The sequence below is a fragment of the Scyliorhinus canicula genome, chromosome 12 (genome assembly GCF_902713615.1).
Source record: "Scyliorhinus canicula chromosome 12, sScyCan1.1, whole genome shotgun sequence".
Lineage (NCBI taxonomy): Eukaryota > Metazoa > Chordata > Chondrichthyes > Carcharhiniformes > Scyliorhinidae > Scyliorhinus > Scyliorhinus canicula.
In genome coordinates, this window is record NC_052157.1 from 108,834,794 (window position 1) to 108,859,262 (window position 24,469).

The 24,469-nt window shown below is 47.2% G+C and overlaps 1 protein-coding gene across 1 annotated transcript in view; it reads right to left on the reverse strand.

Moving 5' to 3' along the window:
- Nucleotides 1-24,469, reverse strand: part of mmp28 (matrix metallopeptidase 28) — a 116,567-nt gene that overhangs the window by 89,180 nt on the left and 2,918 nt on the right. The gene's annotated exons all lie outside the window — the stretch shown is intronic.

The following is a 24,469-nucleotide window of genomic DNA, read 5'->3' on the forward strand; positions in this document are numbered from 1 at the left end:
GCAGCACCAGCAACAATATGGTCTCGATTGCCACACTGGGTCCTTTACTCTGGAGAGCAAAATGATAGTGGCCTCCTGCCACCTGTTTCCTCACTTAGATTCATGTAGTGTAACTTTGTATTAGAACCACAACACAACCTTCATCTTACAAGATCCACAAGACACTGCGCCGGCACTGCCATTGACATAAGGGGCTGGTTTAGCTCACTCCGCTAAATCGCTGTCTTTGAAAGCAGACCAAGCAGGCCAGCAGCACGGTTCGATTCCCGTACCAGCCTCCCCGGACAGGCGCCGGAATGTGGCGACTAGGGGCTTTTCACAGTAACTTCATTGAAGCCTACTCGTGACAATAAGCGATTTTCATTTCATATATCTCCTATTTACATCTCCTGGTGCAGGAAACGTTCGGAGAACGTGCTCCAAGGGATGTCTCAATTCTCTAATCTAATTTGCCAACTTGAAGCCAAATGGAGGAGGAACAGCAGACACGCTGACAGATTTGGTGCTTAAGAAGCAACAAAGAGCAAAGTTGAGACCAGCAATGCCGAAAGGAATACCAATAAACAGCTCAAAGACAAGGAAGGTTGCGTTGGAGAGAAAAGTTGGAAGCCAAGCATTGGGAACAATCACATTTTAGACGAGCTGTTTTGGGCTGCTTAAAATGTTCTGATCTCACCATATAGCACACTAGAACATTCATGGAAATAACAATCAAATTACTGCGATGAAATAAATGAATCGTGCATGCGCAGCAAGCTGACATGTTTGAAAATTATATACAAAGCATCGGGGCCATGTAATTAAGAAGCTGTACAATAACGCATCTTACATCAGAGAGATATTCAGTGGCTGTATGGTCCAACTTCTATTTTCAGCCCGTTGGCTGAATATATGCTTTGTTTTGATCAACAAAGATCTGAATTGCTTGCCAAAAAATGTCTTTACCACCACAAACAATTAAATTAAGGTTTTTTCCCCCAAAGAAACACTATGAATCATTTTAACCAGCATCCAGGCTCCATGGATAATATTCTCTCCTCTAAATAAAGAGGTTGTGGGTTTAAACCCTTCCCTGGAGACTTGACTTCATAATCCTGGCTTCAGAGCAACACTGAGGGATGTCTTCCAGATGAGATGTTAAAACACAGTCATATTTTCTGTCAACTATGGATCTGAATTCTTGTAGATGAAATGTTAAACCCAAACCCTGGCTGCCCTCTCTAATCCTATGGTACTACTGAAAGGAGCAGGGTGCCCCGGTATCCTTCAATCAACATCACTACTGCAAGGAGAAAGAATACAGAGATCCGGCAGAATTCTCCATTCCAGAGAAAAGTGTTGACGCCATAGCATGATTCGCGGACGTTCGCACCAGCCAAACTGGCGCCGCACCTGGACCGATTCAATGGCAGTTGAGGGGCTAGCACCGATGCCACATGGAACATAATCGATTCCAATGAGAAACGGTGCGGGATTCACCGGGTCCGTGATTGACACTCAGGAGGCTGACAAGCTGCAGCCGCATATACACACTTGATTCCCCATGCACAATCATCCCAGCCACTGGCTGCGCTGGTGCACGCCCATCCCGCTGATGAGTCAGCTGGGGCCAGAGGGAACCTGGGAGAGTTACAAGGGGGGCACCCATACGTTCACAGTGGGAAGTCAGCACCATGCACAGCCTCATGGCTGCCTTGCAGGCCGTATCCACCCTGACCCCACTGCCCACCTCCTGGCCACCCCCTGCTACTCCCCCCTATCCTGCCAGAAGCCCCCTGGCTAGCGGCACAACTGTGCCGATGTTGGATACTCTCCGTACCCCCTCTCTCTCCCTCAGCAGCCACGGTGCCTGTTTCGCAATTTTTAAAAGCACACGCGAACCTTGCCATCAGGAATTCATCCCGGTGGAGGCGGAGAATCGCGAAGGCCCCAGAGAATACCGGGTCAGGCCTGCGAATGATATGCCAATGGCGTTTACTGCACGTGCAGAGTGCATTGGCATCGGTGTCGAGGCAACGGACAATTACAATTTGCCGTGAAATTGGCTCCGGCCACGATTTTGGCGTCAAATCTGAATTTCTGGCCAATCACGTTTCCCGATTCCGCTGTCAGCTGATGGAGAATCCTGACTTGAGAGATGTAAGTTTGGGTGGGGAAGAGGAACAAATGGATCTTATGTACAAATACACCAATCTCTAAAAGTTGTCCCTCAGGTTAACAAGACCATTAAAAAAAGCAAATCAAGAATTATTTCTGGAGGAATAGAATTGAAAATTAGGGACGCTATGTTGAACCATTATTGAAGCTTGGTTAGACCACACTTAGGAGGTGGCCAGGGTGTAGTTCTGACCACCATATCATAAAAAAGGACATCAAGGAATTAGGGATGGTGCAGAGAGGATTTACAAGGATGATATCAGAAATGCCTGGGTATACGTATCAGGAAAGGATTGGCAGGCTGGGACTTTTTTTCTCCTGCAGAAAAGGCTGAGGGGTGATCTGATGGAGATCTTTAAAATGCTGAAATGTTTCGATAGAGTGGAAAGAGAGAGAGAATGGGCTGGATTCACCAGTACCCCAGCTGCGTGTTCTCCGGCGGTGCGCCGCTCGCTGGCCACGGGGATTCTCTACTCCCGTCGCTTGTCAGCGGGATTTCCCATTCAAGCCACCGCACGCTGCCAGGAACCCGTAGGCAGCCAGCGGGAAAAGAGAATCCCAACGGCCGGAGAATTCCGGCCAATATTTCCTCTTGTGGGGGAAAAGCATAACCAGAGGCTATCAATAAAAGGTAGTCATCAAGAAATCCAACATGGGATTCAGAAGAACCGTCTTCACCCAAAGAGTGAAACTGGCTACCACAGTGGGTAGTTGAAGTGAATAGACAAACCTATGACAGAGATGGGAATTACAAAGATAAAATTCAAAATTCCTTCATTAGTTGTGAAGCACTCTAGGACATCCTAGGGTTGTTAAAGGTACTACATAAACACAAGCCTTACTACCCATTATGAAAAGTGGGTTTAATATGCAAAAGAAAATGTTGATAAGGAATGGAATCTTCCTCTAATATAACTGACTAGGGCCATCACACATTTCCTATTTCCAGATCGATCTAAGTGAGGTGGCCATTTTGTGCTGAGTGAGACCGCCGACTGAGATTGGACAAGCTCATTTCACACTGGAATCATAGAAACCCTCCAGCGCAGCGGAAGACTATTTGGCCCATCAGGTCTGCACCACCCCTCCGAACACTCTCCCTAGGTCCACGTACCCTAACCCTAACCCTAACCCTGCTCTCTCCCCGTAACCTAACCTGCACATCCCAAGACATTAAGGGGCAATTTGCATAGCCAATCCACCTAACCCACACATCTTTGGACCGAGGGAGCAAACCGCAGCACCCGGAGGAAGCCCCCGCAGACACGGGGAGAACGTGCAGACTCCACACAGTCACCCAAAGCTGGATTCAAGCTCCGGTCCCTAGCGCTGTGAGGCAGCAGTGCTAACCACTAGGTCCTGACAAGCCAACAGATAAAGTGGGTTTGTTTCCAACTTATGTCGGACAACCACAATTAGTTCAAAGCAGTTTACCTTGTGGTATAACCAGTGTGTAGTTCAAATGCCCAGGGTTGGCACTCAAACCATCTGGAAGATTTGGATAAGACCATAAGACATAGGAGCAGAATTAGGCCATTTGGTCCATTGAGTGTGCTCCGCCATTCAATCATGGCTGCTATATACCTCATTCCCATTCTCCTGCCTTCTTCTCATAACCCCTGATCGCCTTAGTAATCAAGAACCTATCTATCTCTGTCTTAAACACACTCAGTGATTTGACTTCCACAGCCTGCTGCGGCAAAGAGTTCCACAGATTCACCACCCTCTAGCTGAAGAAATTCCTCCTCATCTCAATTTTAATGGATCGTTCCTTCAGCCTGAGACTGTCATGTCAGGTTCTAGTTTTTCCTACACGGGATATAGGACCTAAAACTAACCTTGATGCTGTAGTTAAGCACCACTCTCTCAAATATGACCTAACTGTTGACTGGCACACTCCATAATATAAGACAGCCTCAAATCAGAAACAGATCTTTATCTAAGCCTTAAGCTCGTGGTAAATATTGGTACTAAACACATCCCTTTGAGATTACCAGTCAGGCAATGAAAACCAGAACATGAAGAAGTTTGCATCTTTGGGAATGAGAAGCGCGGTGTCTCATTTATTTAACTATCGTAATCATCACATTATGTTTTATAAAGAATTTAATGTTTTATGAAAAATTTAACCACGCAGGCGGATTTTTTCACTGTCCCACTTTGGCAGAATTTCCACAGTAATCATGCACACCTGGCCAAAAGGAAGAACATTTACTGTAAGATCAAGTGAGGAGTGAGGATTACTCCCAAAAACTTGCCTCTTACATTTACAATCACAGAAAGAGGTCAGCCTCATCCATGTCACACAACCCTCCTCTCAACAGGGCAGCACGGTGGCGCAGTGGTAGCAATGCAGTCTCACGGCGCCAAGGTCCCAGGTTCGATCCTGGCTCTGGGTCACTGTCCGTGTGGAGTTTGCACATTCTCCCCGTGTTTGCGTGGGTTTCGCCCCCACAACCCAAAGAGTAGGTGGATTGAACAAGCTAAATTACCCCTTAATTAGAGAAAAAAAATGAATTGGGTACTCTAAATTTATTTTTTTTAAAAGCCTCCTCTCAAACACTTTCCATCTATCCGCATCATCTTTTTATCCTTTCTCCTTCATCATCACAGTGGTTAACACTGCTGCCTCACAGCTCCAGGGACCAGAGTTCAATTCTGGCCTTGGCTGACTGTGTGGAGTTTGTACGTTCTCCCCGTGTCTGCGTGGGTTTCCTCCGGGTGCTCCGGTTTCCTCCCAAAGTCCAAAGATGTGCAGGTTAGGTAGATTTGGCCATGCTAAATTGCCCCTTTGTGTCCAAAAGGTTAGGTAGGGTTACTGGGTTGCAGGGATAGGGTGGGGGCATGGGCTGAGGTCGGGTGCTCTTCCAGAAGGTCGCTGCACACTCGATGGGCCAAATGGCCTCCTTCTGCACTGTAGTAATTCTGTCAGCTCATGTAGCTTCTCTTAATCCTCTTTGTTGAAGGTGTCACAGTGGCAGGGACAAGAGGAAGTGACATACTTGTTACTACAAAACTGCTGGTTTGCAGATAGAAACTGCTTTGTGCTTGAGCAGTTGCTCTTTTAAATACACTGACTTGGTACTCACTCTTTCTTTCTCGCAGTCTCTCTCTTACATTCTTTCTCTATTAGACATGAGTGTCATATGTGGTTAAAAACAACTTTTATCCACCACAGAAGTGACTTCATTGAGGCGAGGCCAGTGGAACAATGTGGAAAAAGGAAATTTTATTCACTTCTAAGCAAATCAAACTTTGAAGTATCGTTTATGAACTCTTACACATTTCCCCAACCATTGCTGCAAATTCTAAAGCAACCATGGCCTCCTCAGGAGGTCCCCCTGCTTTACCAAGTTTATTTTTCTATTTTAGATCACACTTCAAATAATTTCCGAAATTGAAATTCTCCTTGTGCTTCCTTCAGGGTTGAAGAAAAAAAAAACCCTAATTAGTGCAATTACGATAATACTTTGCCAAATTTAGCAGAGCGGAAGACTGAGTGGAGCAGGGTTACCAACAGATGTCAAATAAATAGACAATTCCAGCATGTTCGGGGTCTTTTTCTAAAATACCACAATAAGGACTAAAAACTGAGGGAAAGGTTCCTTGTAACAAAGACCACTACGACTGTAATTAGAAGATGAATATACATAGGGATGAACATAGGTTGAGAGACTCTTTAGGTCTACAGTGGCATTAACTGAAGATCTATAGCTCAACTCGATTTACCTGCCTTTACGCCACAGTTGTTTTTATTTTTTTGTGGATTGGAGTGTCACAGGCTGGGCCAGCATTTACTGTCCATCCCTAATTTCCCCAACACTGAGTGGTTTCTTCGGCCATTTCGGAGGGCAGGTCAACCGCATTGCTGTGGGTCTGGAGTGGCATGTAGGCCAGACCAGGTAAGGGTGGCAGATTTTCTTCCTTAAAGGGCATTAGTTGGCCATGTGGGTTTTTACAGCAATCAGCAATGGTTCCATGGTCATCATTAGACTCCAGATTTTGACTGAATTCAAATTTCACCATCTGCCATGGCGGGATTCGAACTTGCGTCCCCAGAGCCTCTGGATTACCAGTCCTGTGACAATACCACATACCCGAATTGACCCCACAGCAACCACAGGCTTTTGCGGGCAGGAGTTCCAGATTTCCACTACTAGCTATCAGGCAGTTTTCTCACCAAATTCCAGGTTCAAGGCCCATTCGAGGGGTCCCAAATTCAAAGGTCAAAGCCCACATTCCCTGTGCAGTACTGAGGGGAGGGAATGTTGCACCGTCAGAGGTGCTGTTTTTAGGTGAGATGTTAAACAGAGGCCAGCTCGGATGGTCGTAAAAGACCCCATGCCCTTATTTCCCCTGTGTCCTGGCCAACATCACAAAAACAGATTATCTGGTCATTATCCCGGACAGGCGCCGAAATGTGGCAACTAGGGGTTTTTCACAGTAACTTCATTGAAGCCTACTCGTGACAATAAACCAATTTTTTTTTTTTTTTAAATCACATTTCTCTTTGTGGGCGTTTGGTGTGTTTAGGTTAGCTGCTGTGTTTCATACCTTCAGCAGTGATTACAGTTCAAAAAGTAGCAATTGACTGAAAAATGCATTGACACATCCAGTGGTCATGAAAAGCACTGTCTTTTGTTCTCTGTGCTAAAAAAAAATGCTTCCTTATTTCAGTCCTCTGCAACTAAGGTCTAATTTTAAGAATATGGGGTGGGATTCTCTCAGCCCAGGCCGGGCCGGGGAATTGCCGGGACAGGCGCGAATCGCGCGACGCCGCCCCAACGCCGGTCCGCCGATTCTCCAGAGAGCGGAGAATCGGGGCCATTGGCGCCAGCTCGGTCGGCCACTCTATGCGGCCACCCCAGTGATTCTCCATCAGAGATGGGCCAAGCGGCCACGCAAAACAAACCTGAGTCCCGCCGGCACGTTCACACCTGATCTTACCCGGCGGGACCTCGGTGTGCATGCATCGGGGGCGGCCTAGTGGTGGGGGAGGGTCCGACCGTGTCCGGGGCGGGGGGGGGGGGGGGGGGGGGGGGGGGTCCGCTGTGACCTGGCCCGCGGTCGGCGGGCCATTCTCTCGGGCTGGGGGCCTCTTTTGTTCCGTGCCGGTCCCTGCAGCCCTACGCCATGTTGCGTCGGAGCCAGTGTGGAGAAGGGAGCCACTGCTCATGCAGCACTGCAATCGCGACGGGCCCACTGCGCATTCGCAGACCCACGGCACCTATCTAACGCCGGGGATTGGCTGCTGGAGCGGTGTGGGTCGCTCCAGTGCCGTGCTGGCCCCTGTAGGGGTCAGAATCACTGCTCCTAAGGCCATGTTGACGCCATCGAGAAACGCAACAGCGTTTACGACGGTGTCAACACTTAGCCTCAGCATCAGAGAATCCCGTCCATGCTTTCATATTCTTGACTTCCCCCACCAGAGGAAATTGTTCCTCTATATTCCCACAATGAAATCCCATACCTTTTCTACTTAAGGGAATACAATCCAAATTTATGGGAAGTCACCCTCATCTCCACTATAACTTCAACAGAAGAATCATGGCATTGGCAAAAATAAGATAAATGTTTTTTATCTTCCCACGGTTTCCATAGATTTTTCCCCATGTTCTGACAGACCAGCAGGGGAACGTCCCACAGAAATTAAAGGGCGACGTCACACCTTTGCCCCCCCCCCCCCCCAGTTCCACACGTGCTTCCCAGCAGCTCAATCAGGCTGAATCCAGTTGTGTGTGACTTAAAGTGACCTTAAAGTTCTGTTTGCCTCTGAACTGGAGTTCAAAACTCACGGGCGGGATTCTCCGATCGCCGACGCTGGAATTGCGTTCAGTGATTGGCTGGAGAATCCCCGTTTGCGGCAAAATCGGGGAGGGGGGACAGCGCCACTTTTGCATTGCTCCTCCCCCGATGGACCCGAGTTTCGACGGCGCGGAACACTTATTGTATTTATTATCGTGGACCCCATGAGGCGACTGCAGACTGTGTCCAGCGCTGCCACAGTCGGGGGGGGCGGGAGCCACGCCGCTGCCCATTCTCCGGCCTTATCCACAGGTAAAGCCGGGGGGCTTTATGCTGCGTGGCTGCTAGCCCCCCCCCCCACCACACCGGACGGAGGATCGGTGCAACTGTTGCGCCGTTTCTTTCTGGTGTAAAACGCCACTGTTTCCACACTGGCATCAGCACTGAGTCTGGAAATGGGAGAATCCAGCCCCACATCGCTTCCTGGTTTAGCTCACTCGGCTAAATCGCTGGCTTTTAAAGCAGGTCAGCAGCACGGTTCAATTCCCGTACCAGCCTCCCCGGACAGGCGCCGGAATGTGGCGACTAGGGGCTTTTCACAGTAACTTCATTGAAGCCTACTCGTGACAATAAGCGATTTTCATTTTAATTTTAACCAATTTCCTTTGGTTAAAACCAGGGGAACTCTCAGTTCCGGGCAACTCTCAGTTCCAGGCAACTCTCAGTTCCAGGCAACTCTCAGTTCCAGGCAACTCTCAGTTCCAGGCAACTCTCAGTTCCAGGCAACTCTCAGTTCCAGGCAACTCTCAGTTCCAGGCAACTCTCAGTTCCAGGCAACTCTCAGTTCCAGGCAACTCTCAGTTCCAGGCAACTCTCAGTTCCGGGCAACTCTCAGTTCCGGGCAACTCTCAGTTCCGGGTCACAATGCTGAGGATAAAGGGATGATGCCTTCAGCTCCCTGATCTGCCGCCTGTAATGATATGTGTATGGGCACGCCAGTGAAGGGTTAATTATTACATCTCAGTGTAAATCAAACACTAGGAGGGCACCACCACTTCTCAGTATATAAATCAGACCTCAGGGAATGCTGGGTAGTTAGTAAGAGTATGCAAAGGTGAAAGACTGATTACCAGCATGAGGAGTGGTTTAGATTAGAAAGAGTTAACTCGAGGATATCATTAGTGACTTCTAGATTATTGATTATTGCTAGACAGAGTCAATATTACTTTATTACTAGTTATAACTCAGTAGCATGAGTCAACTTCATTTATTTAATCGTTATCCAATAAATTAGTTTTGATTCAATCTAAAGATTGGTGGTTTCTTTGTCATCAACTGAATGGACCATTCTGCATCAAAAGGCAGAGAACAACGACATATTACACCAAAGGTAATAAGCGCTGCCCTCTTTGAAGTGCACAGATATATCCTGGAGATCAGGGTAGGCACACACCTGGAAATCCTGTGTAAAAGATGAACGAGTAACTGAATCGCAACTTATTTACCTTTGTTTACTATGGTAGGTGCTTATTTGGAACTTGGCCCAGGATCTGAGCATCTCCAGGGTCCCAAATACTTAAAATAGCAGGGATTATTACACATCAGTTTAATATTACTTTAACTGACAAAGTTTTATACTCATGTATAGTTAGTTACATAACTCCAGTGTTATACCAGAATATATATAATTTTATAACTCCTCTATTATATTAGTACATAATTAGTTACATAACACCAGTATTATACCGGGATATATATAATTATATAACTCCAATGTTATATTAGTATATAATTAGTTAAATAACTATGCTGTTACACCAGAATTTATATAGTTATATAACTCCAGTACCCATAAAATAGAATCCATAGAATCCCTATAGTGCAGAAAGAGGCCATTTGGTCCATTGAGTCTGCACCAACCCTCTGAAAGAGCACCCTACCTAGGCCCACTCCCCACCTAACCTGAACGTCTTTGGACACGAAGAGGCAACTTTAGCATGGTCAATCCATCTAACCTTCACATCTTTGGACTGTAGGAGGAAACCGGAGCTCCCAGAGGAAATCCACGCTTACACGGGGAGAACATGCAAATTATACACAGTAAGTCACCCAAGGTCGGAATTGAACCCTGGTCAATGGCTATGTGAGGCAGCAGTGCTAACCACTGTGTCATCGTGAGAGTGTTATATTAGTGTATAATTAATTTCACAACACTGGTAGTGTACCAAAATATATACAGTCATAAAACTTCAGGGTTATATCAGTAGTTATAAGACTCCAGTATTGTATAGGATATAATTAGTTTCACAACACCATGAGTGCCACTCAGGAACAGTTCATAGTTAATGGTTGTGGACCAGAGAGGTGTGTGGAGAATTGCAGGTACAGAACTATATTTTATCCCTTCATCCTACTTGTGAGCAGCATGGTAGCACAGTAGTTAGCATTGTTGCTTCACAGTACCGGGGTCCCAGGTTCGATTCCTGGCTTGGGTCACTGTCTGCGTGGAGTCTGCACGTTCTCCCCGTGTCAGCGTGGGTTTCCTCCGGGTGCTCCAGTTTCCTCCCACAAATCCCAAAAGACGTGCTGTTAGGTAATTTGGACATTCTAAATTCTCTCTCCTTGTACTCGAACAGGTGCCGGAATGTGGCGACTAGGGGCTTTTCACAGCAACTTCATAATGAAGAATATTATTATTATTATTAAGATACAGAATAGATGAATTACTAAATCTGTCCTGTTCTCTCTAAGCAAGAAGAGGCGAGAATGTCCAACACTGGAATAAAATGTGGCGAAAACTCTCCATGTCTGTACCTCTTTCTGCCTCCCTGCTGCTTCTCACTCCCAACTCCCTTTTCCCACTACATTCATCTTTTAACACAAGCAAAGTTTGCTGCGTGCAATTGGCTGCCACGTTCCCTACATTACAGCAGCGACTACTCTTCAAAAAGTACCTCACTGGCCGTGAAGCAATTTGAGACGTTCAGTGGTCGTGAGAAGCGCTATTTAAATGCAAGTCTTTCTCCAGTCGAACTGAAAAGTGGAGCAGGAGGATAAGTGAGATCTCAAAAAGGGGGAAGTAGTTGGAGGAGCAGGCTGAGATAGAGTGACTGAATCAAAATTAAATCCTTCTGATAATAGGGGTTGACTATAGGCAGTAAACAAGAAAAGGAAAATATGCGTTCGGGAGCTTCACCTGATTACTGTCGAAATAGTTCATGGCATGCTGTCTGATTGTTCTCCAGAAACTCCTGGATTCAGGAGGCAGGTCTGATCAATTCCTTAAAGCAGTCAGTCTTGATTTCTACATTATTCATGCACAGGAGAACATTGATAAATTACCTTATATACAAGAAGAAGAGACTAATAATGGGCAAGCCCAGAATACACTGCCAAAATCATAATATTAGTGAGAGTTTTAACTTCTCAAAAAGGCCAGGACAAAAAAGCCCATAATATGATAATAATAATCTTTATTAGTGTCACAAGTAGGCTTACATTAACACTGCAATGAAGTTACAGTGGAAAATCTCCTAGTCGTCACATTCTGGCACCTGTTCGGGTACACGGAGGGAGAATTCAGAATGTCCAAATGACCTAACATTGAGTCATTCGTGATTGTGGGAGGAAATCGGAGCACCTGGAGGAAACCTACACAGACACGGGGAGATCATGCAGATGCCACACAGACAGCGACCCAAGCCAGGAATCGAACCCGGGACCCTGGAGCTGTGAAGCAACAGTGCTAACCGCTGCGCAACTGTGCCTCCCCACTGTGGGAGATGAGGTCTAATTTCCCAACAGTTCTCCAGCAAAGCTGAGGAATGATCTGGTGCAGACAAGCAGGGGGGTGAAAACTAGTAGATACAATGCCTCAAGCCCCTTTCCTCTAGTCTGTTACTGACAGAGTTTAAATAAATCCCCGATGTACTCCCACTCTTCCTCCCCTATAGCATGTACTGCCTACCTCCAACAAACATGGCTACAACGTGCGAGGCCCAAACAGATATTTCTGTCAAGAATTGTGAAGTCCAACACTAAATGGACATAAAGTCATCCTGTCTGAATGATTAAGGCTTTTGGAAGTGTTGCAATGTAAAGAAAAGCGGCAGTCAGTTTTCCACACAGCAAGCACCCACAGGTAATGCGATAAATCTGTTTTAATGATGTTGGTCGAGGGATTGATCCTGCCCAAGGGATCAGGGACCAAGCTCCTGCTGCTCTTTGAAATGGTGCCCCAAGATCTTTCATGTCCTTTCGAGAGGGCACACTGCACCAGTTGAACACCTCATCCTGACGGATCCACAGATACTGGAGTTGACAAGAAAATGTGGCACAGTGATTAAGTGTATTGCCCTTTCACCTTTGAACCCGAGTTCAAATCCAGCTCAGGCTGAAAGAATGGGTGCCCTCTCTTGCTAGCTTACGTGAGAATCCAAAGTGAAGTGGGATGAAGCAGACTTGAGCAAACTAGCACAAACAACATCATCCAAAACTGAACAGCAATCCACCTCATCAATAAATTCCACAGTTCGCAGTAAATAGTCCCACTGCTTAAAACCACCCACAGTTAATAATTAATTTGGAAATTTCAATGAGCAGGAATTTGACAGCTGGTGCTGAAAAAAAACTTGTCACACTGATAGTAAGGTGTGCTCTGATATTAGGGAGAAGAATTTTCACATGTTACTGAATAGGGAACGTAGAGTTAGATATTCGATACGCTCAGAGGGCAGCACAGAGGCGGTGGTTAGTACTGCTGTCGCATGGCGCCAAGGTCGCAGGTTTGATCCCAACCCTGGGTCACTGATGGTGTGGAGTTTGCACATTCTCCCCATGTTTGTGTGGGTTTCGCCCCCAATGACATGCAGGGTAGGCGAATTGGCCATGCTAAATTGCCCCTTCATTGGAAAAAATGAATTGGGTACTCTAATTTTTTTTAAAAAGATACATACTCCAGCATATGAACATGCCTGATCTGATGTAAGCCGACTTGGAGCACTGTGAGCAGTTCTGGGCAGCACACCTTAGGAAAGATATTTTGGCCTTGGAGGGCGTGCAATGTAATTTTACAAAAATGATACTTGGGTTACAGGGGTTGAGATACGAGGAGAGATTACTCAAATTAGACCGATTTGTGCTAGAATTTATAAGATTAAGGTGTGATCTGAACAAGGGTAGATAAAGATAAATTATTTCCACTGGTTGGAGATTCTGAAACTAGGGGGCATGGTCGAAATGTAAGAGCCACACCATCCAGGACAAATGTTAGGAAGCACGTCTTCATGCAAAGGGTGGTAGAGGTTTTGAACTCTTTCCAACAAAAACAGTTCAAGTGTTTGCATTGTGACTCAGTCATGGTTTTGTTTTCCCACCCCCCGCAATCAAAATCTCTGCAATACCTCCGCATATTGAACTGGCAAATAAACAGCTTGGGGGATGTAGGTCGACCATTTAGCCGCTCGAGCCTAAGCCACCATTCCATAGGCGATTCATAGATCAGCTCCATTTGTCTGTTTCTCCTGCTAACCTTATCCATAAAGATCCGTCAGTTTTGAACATTTTGATGCACAATCAATGGACACGAAACATAGATAAAGTCCAAACGATAGGCTTTAATACACAAGAAGTGGACCTGGCAGCAGACGTACAGAAGAATGGCAGACTGCCGGGGAACTCGGCTTCTTATACCCCGCCTCGTAGGCGGAGCTACTTACCTCTCAGTTAATCGGCTGAGAGGCACATGACATACCTGGGCTAATGAGCAGCGAGTCCTCTGCACCAATGGCAGCTCACACTTCCAGGTACCGTAATACCCCTAGTCATACTACCACACATTTCAATTGACCCAACCTCAACAGCCTCTGGTGGAAGAGGGTTCTAGAATGCCATTACCCGTTATGTGAAAAACTGTCTCCTGATTTCACTCGTAAATGGTCCTAGGCCCCAGGGCATTGAAACTGGGCTCGCTAGTTCCTGTTCTTTGGATGCTACTGGTGCAGTTTGGGATTTAAAATGGCGTTGATGTATCCACATGCACTTTGGCCATGAATCTTGCCAGGTGCCATTTTGGCAAAAGGCACAGCATATCCAGCTAACACTCATGGGAATTATGCAGGGCAGGTAGATCTGGATACCAGGGCCACCATTTTATTTGGAGCTCAAGCTGATGCCTCTCTTAACCTCCCAGAGCTGAACACAAGTCAACATAAGGTTGCCAACTTTAACTACAAGTATTCCTGGAGGTTTCATTGGACGATTTCCCCCATGCTCCAGTCATTTGTTGGCCAACACATCTCATCCTTGTGACACATGGCCTTCCTACGCCAGTTGGACAGCAAAAAGATTAACTATTCAATTGGATGATGCTTGGCTGTCAGCAAAACAGCCTTTTTCCTTCGGGCGGCATGGTGGCACAGTGGTGCCCCGGGACACTGCCCGTGTTGAGTTTGCACATTCTCCCCGTGTCTGCGTGGATCTCACCCCCACAATTCAAAAGGTGTGCAGGGTAGGTAGATTGGCCATGCTAAACTGCCCCTTAATTGGGAAAAAATTAATTGGGTACTCTAAATTTGTGTATTAATAATAAACAGCCCTTTTCCCCATTTTCAATATTTTTATATCTGCTCAGAGAGAAATATTCAAAGAAAAAATGACAAAAAATATATATATTTTAATGCCCTGATGATTTTTTCCCAGGGTTGCACACAGCACCGGTCTGGAGATTAATCTTTAATTCCTGGAAACTCCAGGCCAATCGTTGAGGGTTGGCAACCATAACAGCATGAAGGACTACCTCCCCTTTACCTCACCCGTGCTATTTAATGGGATCATCAACCATTTACAGCTTTGTTGCCGATTCATTTATTCGGGTTGTTGGTGTAATTCTACATGTGTTTGCTGCTTTCCAAAGTATCTACCAGAATAGATAGGTGCTCGATTCCCGCAGCAGATACGATAGGCCAAAGGGCCTCTTTTTGTGCTGTAAAACTCTATGATAAAATGGCAGAAGTTCATCGGGGTTGGTGACGTAGGCACTGAAGGACACTTTGTTGAATTCAAGGCTTCCGTACAACCCAGTTGCCGCCAGACATGGGTGTCATGATATGCAAACATGCAGTTAATTAACACATAGAATAGGACACGACCAATGAACAGTCAGGACACTCAGGGGTGGTATCGCACTATAAAAGGGATGAGGCACTCACACCCCGCCTCTTTCCACAGACCAACATCTACAGAGTGAGACGGGGTGTACCCTCAGCATCACACCCCAGCACGTGGCTTCGAGCAAGGCTGGTTCAGTTAGACTGAGTTACTACATTTAGATTAGCAGAGAGTCGAACTGATTGAGAACTGTGCTAATAGTTCAATAAAACACATTGAACTCACTTCAAAGTCTGGAGCATCTTTTACTCAAAACTGCATCAAGTGGCAGCTTGTGTTATTCCAAATTATATAACACAACAATGGGTGCACCAGCAGGAATACATCATGACCAGGGGAATGACCAGAGAGTGAACAGAGCTGCTAGGAGCAGGAGGGAGAGCAAGAGGAAAAGGGAAGGAGGGGATAGTCTGCACAAACCCTTCCTTCCTGGACTATACACGGAGAACCACATGGAGTGCCCTACCTATAGACATAGACCTCTATTCCCCCTTCACCAACCCTCCCACACTCCTTACCTTCCCTATGGCACGGACCATTGCAGCGTTGCCTTGGCCACAATGCAAAAATAAAAGTCACTGCAACCTAAACATTCTAAATCTAGTTTGTAAACAAAGTCACATGACATTGTGTACAAACATAAACTAATCACTCTTTTATTACCTGTTTTCCATAGACCTTTGTCTGCACCAGTACTTTGACACAGTGTTACTCCAGTGACTGCAGCACAACTGGCTGGAAGACTCCTGGCTCTCACTGTAGGTGACTGCGGATGAGCTTTTGTGGAGCTTTCCACTACTTCCCACAAAGGGTATGATGAGCTCCAAAGTCCTGTGCCGTGTTCAGTGCCGGATTCCTCTGTGATCGTTGACCATAGGTTTCCTGGTGAACCTTCCCGACGCACTAAGATACCCATCAGCATTCTTCCAGAATCTACCCATTGAAGGCTTCATTTGATGCTTTTGAAACAGAAATCCTGTGTGACTGCCACCTCCAGCGAGCTGGCTTGTGGCGCTAACAATTGCACACAGAAACACGAAACGGTACAAAAGAGGCTTTATTACCGTGAGATGTTATTACCTCAAATGGAGCTGTAAAATGGCAGCTCAGGAGACCTCATGGATATTTATACTGCTCCTGTGGGCGGAGCTAGCCGTCAGGGGCTTACCGACAAACTATGCAGGGGCTTACCGACAAACCTGTAATAGCTGGTACTATTGTACATCCCCTAATAGAGGCACACACATATATATACAGTGGTATTACCACATGGCTCATACATTATCCTTACTCAATACCCAGCTTCAAGCCCCTCAGCTGACTCCAGCACATGCAAATCCTGCCTCTGTGATCTCCATTGAATGATGCACAATATCAGTCGCTGACCTAGAAAGCCAGTGGTGCTTGCTCACTGACTGTAGCCTGCAATCAGCGGAGATCACGGGATGAGGTGGAAGTGGGATGTCGATGAGGTATGAGAATACAGTCATCTTCGACGGATTCTGCCCGTTGTTGGCCAAGGACCCAGCAAGTAATCGACATTCCAATGATGACCAACACCAGCCGTCTCCATGGGATTTTGGACATGCAACTGTTTCCCTGGCAGGTTAACGCCTTCCACCTCAGCTTGGACAGCATGTTGCACAATGGGAGGGAAAGGTGTCAGCGAGCATGGTACAATCTGTTTGGGTGGCATGGCTGTCATTGTAGAATAGCTGGCTGTGTCTGCGATATAAGCATGGGGCTTGCAGCAGTAAGCGTGTCAGGGTGAAGTGAAGCTACGAATGTGGGGCGATTAACTCCTGATGGACAGATATTGTTGGTAGGAGAATGATGGGCTATGATGAATTACGCAGTAGCTGGGATTAGTGGTGTAGCTGATGGGATATGGTATTTGAAGACACTTTCACTGACTTTGACCACTCAAGGTGTGAGGTAATTTAACTTTTTGCAGCACTGCATTCACATCGTTGAGACGCGAGTCCTGGGGGTAACCTTCATGGTTATCCGGTCACGTTGCCTTTCTGAGAATGTGTGTGAAAGACCATCCAGCAGATACAGAACCGTACATCTATTTTCCACCTCCTCCCAATGAGGCCTCAAGGGCAGCATCTGAGAAACTTGAAGGTCTGCACCTTCCCAATGTCCTCTCTAAGCCACAGCAGTAGAGGCCATGCACAAGGTATCCCCTTTAAGATGTCGCATGTGCACAGTTACGTAAAGGTACTGCACACTAAAATGAATAGGACACACAGAATAAAAACAGGTCGTTGGAAGGGTCATTGTGCTGTTTCTCACTGTTTCCCCAAGTTAGATTCACCTCCTGCATGGCTCCCAAACACCCGCTCCAGTCACAGCACCTTCCCGATAAAGGAGTTACAAAGCTGACCCCTGTAGCCAGTGCAACAGCATGGTCAGCACTAGGTGCAAACCTGAAATCATTATACTGAGGGGCAGCATCAAGTTGGCATGCTGCCCACATTTCAATGTATAGGCAATTGATGCATTGTGATTCCCCCATTCCCCGCTTCCCCGCCCCCCCCCCCCCCCGTTTCTCTGCCCCCCCTCCCCCTTTTCAGGTTTAACCAGTTTAACCTCCTTCCCCAGCTCTTTCATTCTGGATTCACTCGCCGAAGGGCGGCACGGTAACACAGTGGTTAGCACTGCTGTCTTACAGCACCAGGGATCCAGGTTTAATTCCCCCCTTGTGTGACTGTGTGGAGTTTGCACTTTCTCCCAGTGTCTGCGTGGGTTTCCTCCGGGTGCTCCAGTTTCCTCCCACAGTCCAAAGATGTGCAGGTTAGGTGGATTGGCCATGCTAAATTGCCCCCTAGTGTCCAAAAATGTGCAGGTTAGGTTAAGGGGTTGTTGGGATAGGGGGAGGTGAGTGGGCTTGGATGGAGTGCTCTTTCCAACGGTCGGTGCAGACCCGATGGGCCAAATGGCCTCCTTCTGTCGGGGGCCTATGATGTAGGGATTCTATGAGGAAATAGGAGGAAGAGGACATTTGTTATCACTGACTGTAGAAAACATCAAGCGAGTGTCCGACCAAGTAAAACCTACAGTGCATTCTATTCTAGGTGTTGGCTGGTTCAGTAAAAAATACGACAGACAGCCATAATATTTTGACCATGCAAAAGAATTTGTTCCTTTTCTACTCAACATTCATTGCAAAGAAAACCAAGGGTTTAACCGCATGCCAGTCCCATGATTCCCTGCTTGGCTATTTGTTCCCACATTGTGATAGTGAGAGGGTTCACTGGAGTCAGGCTCCCAATGTTACTTTCACGGAGGGTTCCACCGTGGCCTGGCCCGCGATCGTAGACTACCGATCGGCGGGCCGGCCCCTCCTGGTGGGGGTCTCTTTTGCTCCGTGCCGACCCCTGTAGCCCTACGCCATGTTACGTCAATGCTGGCGTGGAGAAGGAGGCTACCGTGCATGCAGGCATTCGCACCGGTCGTAGAGCGCAAGCGCAGACCCGTGGCGCCCATTTGACGCCAGTATCAGCAGCTGCAGTGGCGCGGGACGCTCCAGTGCCGTGCCGGCCTCCTGTAGGGCAGAGGATCGCTACACTTAGCGATCTGATGACGGCATCGTTAAACTCTCCAGTTTTTACAACGCCGTCAACACTCTGCCGTCTGAAGGGAGAATCCTGTCCCGAGTTCCCGACAAATAATAGCACACTTGACCGACACCGTCGGGAACTCGACCGGTCGAGTGCGGAGCATCAGGGAGAAGGCCTCAGACAACGTTCTGAGGCCGTCGATATAGCATGCAGCTTACTCCTAGAGTACGCCACTTTGGTGGAGGGGGAGCATCATGAAAGCGGCGCCACCCCCGATTTCATCAGAAACTTTGATTCTCTGGCCGATCGCGATTTTGCCGTCGACCACCAGAGAATCCCGCCCATGATGTCAGGTAAAATGGACATTCTGAATTCTCCCTCTGTGTACCCGAACAGGCGGCGGGGTGTGGCGACTAGGGGCTTTTCACAGTAACTTCATTGCAGTGTTAATGTACGCCAACTTGTGACAGTAATAAAGATTATAGAGATTATAATGAATATTTGACTCTCACAATATACTAACTGCTCCAAAGTAAGAGAGTTCAGGGTCTTGGCAGTCATGTCATTTTAAGAGTTAATTTGAACTTACCATGGATGCAGGAAGTTAGGATCTGGCAGTGAGAAGTTTGATTTTCCACTGGAGACGTGTGCTCGATGAGCAGCCCATCCGCACTTCCAGCACACATCATTGTGGTTTCTGTGGGGCCTGTCATGAGTTATCACATTCACGGTGCACTGAGGGCAGCATGTTTCAAATTGTCGGGATTCTACGAAGTATGGATTCTACTGGGGGTGGTGAAGTCACTCTAAAGTAACAATAGCGGGTTTGTACTGAGTCAGCATCAGATGATTCACCGCAACAGCCTTTAGTTTACACATTGCATTGAAGATCCTCAGGATGAAGGGCAGTGGGGAGTGGGGGGGGAATCATCCTATGATGAGAGGTTGAGTAAATTGGGCTTATCTTCACTGGAGTTTGGAAGAATGAGAGACGACCTCATTGAAACCCTATAGAATTCTGAAGGGGCTAGACCGGTTTCTTGCTGGTGGGGTGTCTAATCCATGGGGGAGGAAGGGTGGTACAATCTCTGGACAAGGGGCTGGTCGTCTGGGACTGAGATGAGGAGAAATTACTTCACACGAAGGGTTGTGAATCTTTGAAATTCCCGACCCCAGAAGGTTGTGGATGCTCCATCAGGGAATACATTTGAGGTTTCGATAGGCAGATATCTGCACTCTCAGGGATGTAAGGGATATGAGTGGGTGGGAAAATGGAGCTGAAGTCCAAGTTCACCCAGGATTGTATTAAAGGGGTGGAGCCGGCTCGAGAGGCCCTGTGATTCACTCTCGCTCTTATTTCTTGCGTTCTTTCCACTGACAGGGAAAATATTGCAAAAATGTTTTATTTCAACCATATAAAAGTGACAGTGAGAGCAGGAAACCCGTCTCCAAATGGGATTTGAATTATTGTTCAAAGAACTTCAGTGGAAATAAGAGCAGGAACCGATCAGCTGCTGATTCGTGACAAGCACCTTTCGCGATACCAGCAGCAACTAACTTCACTCTCTTCCCCCCCTCGTCCTTTTCCACTTCTCCCATTGCAAAATTAAATTTCAGCTTTCTGCAATTCACCTCAGGTATCAATATTTGAAATGTAACATTCTTCAGTCAGTCAAGTCATGACATCGAGGGTAATACTACCCTTCTGTGGTCTGTGTAATCCATTGCACACAGCTCTTCGCCCTCTGGGTATATACAGAGGGGGAGCAGAGGTAAGGGTCACAGGTTGCAAATCAGAGCTGTCAGAATGTGAAGCAATGCTGGGAGCACCGGCTATTGCATCATTGGTGAGCTAACCCGCAAACTTGTTTAAACAACAAGGAGTGTGCTTATTCCTTAAGAATTTTGCACATCAAAATAGCTTGGATTTTTCAATCAGTTTGAGTGGTTTGCTTAACGGTTGCTCATGACCAATTCTTGGCAGCTCTCCACAGAGTCTGGGGATGCAGAGATTGATGAATTAGAGTACGCTATGGCCTTGGCTCCGGTGGTTTTACAAAAGTATTCAAAGCGTGGGATTACATTATAGCCTCAAAGCCAGAAATCAATGAGTCAATGTCCAGCGAGGGGTATTGCGGGTTGGCACCAATATTTGGGAGGTCTGCAACAAATGATAGGACATATGGGCGGCACGGTGGCACAGTGGTTAGCACTGCTGCCTCACTGCGCCAGAGACCCGGGTTCAATTCCGGCCTTCAGTGACTGTGTGGTGTTTGCACTTCCTCCCTGTGCCTGTATGGGTTTCCTCCAGGTGCTGTCCCACAATCCGAAGTGCAGGTTAGGTGGATTGACCATGCTAAAATTACGCCAAAGTAGCACAGTGGGTAACACTGTTCTTTCACAGCGCCAGGGTCGATTCTTGGCTTGGGTCACTATATGTGCGGAGTCTGCACGTTCTCCCCGTGTCTGCGTGGGTTTCCTCCGGGTGCTCCAGTTTCCTCCCACAAGTCTCGAAAGATGTGCAGTTAGGTGAATTGGGCATTCTGAATTCTCCCTCTGTGTGCCCGAACAGGCGCCAGAATGTGGCGACTAGGGGATTTTCACCGCGTCTTCTTTACAGTGTTAATGTAAGCCTACTTGTGACAATAAAGATTATTAAATTAAAGTGTTCAAAATGTGAAGGTTAGCTGGGGTTACGAGGATGGGTCAGGGGAGTGGGCCTGGGTAGGGTGCTCTTTCAGAGGGTCGGTGCAGACTCAATGGGCCATAGCCTCCTTCAGCACTGTAGGAATTCTACAGACATTAATGAATAGGCAGGTTGGGAAAAATACGTGTTAAAATGAAGTTCAATGGAGAAAACTTGAGGTAGTACATTTTGGGAGGAATAATAGGGAGGTACGGTAGCACAAGTAGATAGCACTGTGGCTTCACAGCGCCAGGGTCCCAGGTTCAATTCCCCGCTGTGTCACTGTCTGTGCGGAGTTTGCACTTCTCCCCTTGACTGCGTGGGTTTCCTCCGGGTGCTCCGGTTTCCTCCCGCAGTCCAAAGACGTGCAGGTTAGGTGGATTGGCCATGCTAAATTGCCCTTAGTGACCAAAAAAAAAAGGTTAGGAGGGGTTATTGGATTACGGGGATAGGGTGGAAGTGAGGGCTTAAATAGGTCGGTGCAGACTCGATGGGCCGAATTGCCTTCTTCTGCACTGTCTGTATGGTCTATGTATCTATGTAATAGAGAGGTTATTTATTGCCTGGATTGAGCAAGTCTAGGTGGGGTTGGGGAACAAAGGCATCTCAGAGTGCAAATACACCAATCATTACAGTTGTGCCACACATTAGCAAGACCACAAAAAAGCAAACAGGCTTTGTTTCCAGAGCGGTAGAACTGAAAAGTAGGAAAGCTAAGCTCAACCTATAGCAAACCTTGGTTAGACCAAGAGACCAGAGAGGGTGTGGAGGAGATTTACAAGGATGATACCAGAAAAGTGTGGCAGGCTTTTCTCTTGTAAAAAGATTGCAAAGGAAGGTCTTTAAAATGCTGAAAGTTTTTGACAGAGGGGATACAGAGAGAATGTTTCCTCTTGTGGGGAAAGAGCATAACTAGAGGCATCAATGTAAGACAGTACCCAAGAGGTCCAATAGATAAACAAACGTGGACCTTGCTGCCACAGGGAGTGGTTGAAGCGAATACAACAGATGTATTAAAGGGGAAACTAGACAAGCATTTGAGGGAGAAACAAGTAAAGGGTTACAGTGGTAGACTTAGAAGAGGAACGAGAGGAGGATGCTCGAGTGGAGCATAAAACATCAGCATGGACTGGTTGGGCTAAATGTTCTGTCTCTGTGCTGGATATCCTGTGAAAATCCTATGTGTTTACTCACTTCGACGCAGCAGGGGACACAGAACAAACTGCCCACAGTAATCAAAAAGAATAATACTGCAAATACTGGCCATCTAAAACAAAAACAGAAAATGCTTGAAATGTCCAACAGCTCAGGCAGCGTCTGTGGAGAAGTCTGTGTTTCTCTCTCCACAGATGCTACCCCCTGCTGGGCATTTCCAGAATGTTCTTCTTTTGTTTCAAAACCGTCTAGCCTATAGGTGACTCCCGTCCCCCACAAACTTGTTTGATTGTTAATTGGCCTCTGGAGAACGACCCAACCTGTTGCAAAGCTTTAGACTGCCCCAGTTCCAGGCAGGAACGTGGAATTATGGTCACAATCAGATCAGCCATGATCTTATCAATTGGTGGGGCTGAATGGTCTCCTCCTCCTTAAGGCTGGCTGTGCTCACATCCCAAAGACGAATTTAAAAATACCATTATCCAACCGTCCATTGGAAATGCTTTGGTTAGCAAACCCAGAGATGTTCTCATACAGATTAATTGGTGTTTCAGTAATGTGAAAGTGGATTTGGAGTATGATAATGGCATATAATAATATCAGTTTGTTCACATCGAACTCATTTCTCATACTTAATTCTGAGAATTAAGACAATTTTCCCAAAAGTCCACTTGATTCGAGAGCACAGGAACAATTGGGATTGCTAAATATTTGCACAGTTTTGCAAACCTTGATTTTTCTCCCCTTTTGCAGCTCTTGCCTAACTTGTTAACGGGCAAGATTGGTCTTCAGCCTCTACGCACCATGTCAGTTTATAGGCAGAAAGCTGTTGCGACTGCAAAGTGCATATGCATTGGGAAAGGGTGGGACGGTTGTGCTGTGCAGTATTCAATCCTTGCCCAGTTATAAACGTACAGAATTTTACCCAAGGCCTGTTAGATACCACAGGAATTTATGTTAGTGCAGGAAAACAGCACTTAAAATCCACTCTGCACCAAGACAGCCCTCTATTCACGGTCAGTCTTCCCATGGTAAATGGGAGTTCTCCATTTCAGGGGAAATGGGCTCTGCATAGTCCGAAGGTGGCAGTTTTCAAAACAAATTGACTGTGAACGGTAATCAGCCAGGAAACATTTGAGAACATAGTTTTTAAAAAACAGGGAAAGTTATCCACACACAACTAAATATTCTCCCCTAATTTTTGATGGCTGGCCAAGTAAGCTAGTTGTCTTCTGGTACTTGGCCCTGATAGCTATCATTCACATGTCGGCTTCGACAGCAATTCCCAAAGGATTCTCCCAATCTCCTGCCATAACCTCAACTGTTCACACAACATTTTCCAAAGTTTCTATTAATCCTTTGTTGTTACCCCCGATTAGCATGAGGCAGTCAGAGTTCCAGAATTTCACACACACCCCTCCCCACACACACACACCCCTCCCCCCACACCCACACACACCCTCCCCACACACACACACCACCCCACACACCCCTCCCCACACACACACACACCCCTCCCCACACACACCCCCCCTCCCCACACACCACACCCCCCTCCCCACACACGCTCACACCCTTCCCCACACGCTGACACCCCTCCCCACACGCTGACACCCCTCCCCACACACACACCCCCCTCCCCACACACACAACCCCCCTCCCCACACACACACACCCCCCTCCCCACACACACACCCCCCTCCCCACACACACACCCCCCTCCCCACACACACACCCCCCTCCCCACACACACACCCCCCTCCCCACACACGCTCACACCCCTCCCCACACACACACACCCCTCCCCACACACACACACCCCCTCCCACACACACCCCTCCCCACACACACACACCCCTCCCCACACACCCCCTCCCCACACACACACACCCTCCCCACACACACACACCCCTCCCACACACACACACCCCTCCCCACACACACACACCCCCTCCCCACACACACACCCCTCCCACACACACACACCCCTCCC